The sequence below is a fragment of the Tympanuchus pallidicinctus genome, unplaced genomic scaffold, assembly GCF_026119805.1.
Source record: "Tympanuchus pallidicinctus isolate F22 unplaced genomic scaffold, pur_lepc_1.0 scaffold14, whole genome shotgun sequence".
Taxonomy (NCBI): Eukaryota; Metazoa; Chordata; class Aves; order Galliformes; family Phasianidae; genus Tympanuchus; species Tympanuchus pallidicinctus.
In genome coordinates this window covers 4,843,909-4,846,714 of record NW_026294659.1, presented here as the reverse complement: position 1 = coordinate 4,846,714, position 2,806 = coordinate 4,843,909, and the positions used below count along the sequence as shown (strand labels likewise).

Below are 2,806 nucleotides of genomic sequence, written 5' to 3'. Positions count from 1 at the left end.
TTTGTTTGCATTTCATGACTAAAAATACTTCTGTGGCAGTAAAAGGTGATATGGATATGGTATCGTATGGTAAAATTACCATGTTTACAGTAGCAAAAAATTATCCTTACCTTATTATTTGATACTTGAGCTCCTTTCTACATTTTTACACTTGTATAGGGATGAATCTCACTTCTCTGAAAACAACAGAGGTGAAATTAATGATTTTGTCAGTAAGAACATGAAAAGAAGCCCACTGAAAAGGGACATCCTAGAAATCTTAAACTTGAAGAAAAACATAGGGTAACAAACTGTGTTAGACAAAATTAAAATGAAGATACTCAGATGGAATTGGGAACAGTAATTTGACAAAGTTATAAGGTAGTTATAAGATCATGCAAAACCTTCTCAAAGATTGATAACTAGACTGAAGAAACGCTAACAAATACTTGCAGAATCCAAGAAAGAACATTCCATGGATTACTCCAGTTCTACATACAGAATATAAAATTTAGGAGTGAAAGGAACTAAAGGATATTGAATACTGCGTGCGATAAAACATAATTCCATGTATACAAAAGATCTTCCAGAAATACTGAACAGTAAGCATGGTAAAGGAGCAAAGATTTAAACTCCAAAACTGAACAAAAATGTGTCCCCTTGGGCAACATTTTCATGGAGACTTTTGCTTGTTTCCATAAAAATCTGATGATAAATGTAAGACAATATTTGGTTGGAAGCAGCATTATTTTTACATTTTCTTGTTTTTGTTGTCTTAGCCAAACAGGTGTGTACTGCATACTGTGCTCTCAGAAGGTTGTGTGATAAAGCTAGAGGAAGGCAAACTAATGAAATTTATCACCTCTTCTTGACAAACTTGATCACATCTGATTATGGAAACTTGAGCAATCACAGGAGCTGAAACAGGAGCTTATCAAAATTTGACCCAGAGCTGCTTAAAATGATATGATAATGAAAGATAAGTTTTATCAATCTTCCTTTCTTTCTTTCCCCCACAACTTCCAAAAATGTATTTTCCTTAAAGCACAGAGAGTTTGTACTTGCAGTTTAATTTTAGTTACAGTTAACTGTGAGAATTTGCTTGGAGCTTCAGCTGGCCATGCACTTCCCTACCTCCTGCAGTCCAGAAATCCATCTTTTACCATTGCAGATGACCTGCAGTCTCTGCAGGAGAAATCAAGTATCTTCACAGAAGTCACAAGAAATTCCACACAACCACATGCATACACATACAAAATAAGAAAAAGCCTGTACAGTTTTAGCATTCAGACATTTTAAGGTTTGCAATTACCTTAGCTCTTGTTTTTTTACAGTCATAACCATGCACATAATTTGTAACTGTGAGAACCTCAGATGTGAGCATTTTTGTTGAATTGCATATGAATAGGCAAGGTAACATTTTCTGTGAGCTGGTTCCAAGTTGAATACAGGCATGTTGTAGAGGTTAATGGCTAATATTAAACTCCTGTTGTTATCAGCAGTTTGACTCCACGGTTCATTACTGCTGCCTTAGTCTGTTACTGACGCGTCTATTCTTTCCTGTGTATTTATGAGTTAGTGAAAGAGCCCTGCAAAAGGCTGCAAAGATTTCAGGAATATTGTGCAAAAGCATAATGCTACTTGTGAGGAAGTAATAAAACTCTGTTTATCCAAAAAGCAATTTTATTGTACTGATTTTCATCCTTTTCTTGTTTAAAATATATATATATTTTTTTTTAAGGCCTTGCAAAAGGAAGAAAATCCCCTTCAAGATTGGGAACATACAAACTGATTCTGTCCCTCCCCCAGTAGTGAACCCCAGTTAGAAAAAACATATTGAATAAACACTGAAATGTTTTTCTTTTTTCTTGCCAAAATGAGAACTTGGATGAAATTGCTTTTTTCTCAGCCAAAATTAAATATTCCATTTCAGAGTCAATATGAAAAGTGAAGAAAATAAGGGGCTATGTTCACAAAACTGCTGCAGGTGATAGTATTCATGGCTGAGTAACAGAGAGGTTAGGTTAGGCATCCTGTCAGGATGGAAAGAGCACCATTCAGTTTATTCCTTTTCCTAAGGAAATTTGAACCAACCATTTCTAAATTTCTAGGGACTCACTAAGACATAATCACTAAATGATAAGCTAATTCAGTGTTTTCTCTTGACACTTTTACAAATAAATTATATTTCAGAACAGATGTTATACACAGGTGCTGCACTTTCCCAAGAAGCCACTATTAACACTTAAAAAAATTTGTAGAAATTGGAACAGCTCATGGGTAAGATGAAAAAGAACACAAATTCAGATTACCTTGTACCCAGTACATCAACATGCCCTGTTCTGCCCTTCTGCCAGAAAAGAAACTAAAAACATTAAAATACCACTTTCTACTGATGCTAAGTTACTAACTCAGGTGATGATAGGGCTTCAGTCCCTCTGCCAGTGAGCATTTAGGAAAGACAGTAGAATTGGCCTCAAGTTTGGGCTCGTTCAGCAGCACATATACTAAAATTGGAATGATACAGAGAAAATTAACATGGTCTCTGCAAGGATGACACACAAATTTGAGAAGCGTTCCATAGTTTTCCCAAGTATTTATACAAACTGGGGGAAGATTTCCCACAGAGATCTGCAGAGAAAGACTTGGGAGTTCTGGGGGACAAGAAGCTGGACAAGAGCCAGCACTGTGAACTTGCAGCCCAACTGTGGCCAACTGTGTTCTGGGCTGCATTAAAAAAGGGGTGGCCAGCAGAGAGACGGAGGTGATTGTCCCCGCCGGCTTGGCTCTTGTGAGGCGCCATCTGGAGTACTGCATCCAGGCCTGG

The 2,806-nt window shown here is 37.0% G+C and overlaps 1 non-coding gene across 1 annotated transcript; it reads left to right on the top strand.

Annotated features, from left to right (window-relative positions):
- The first annotated feature begins 2,463 nt into the window (after nucleotides 1-2,463).
- Nucleotides 2,464-2,567, top strand: LOC128076581 (U6 spliceosomal RNA). Its single transcript, XR_008204449.1, has one exon. It is a non-coding gene; the product is annotated as a U6 spliceosomal RNA (small nuclear RNA).
- Nucleotides 2,568-2,806: the final 239 nt, after the last annotated feature.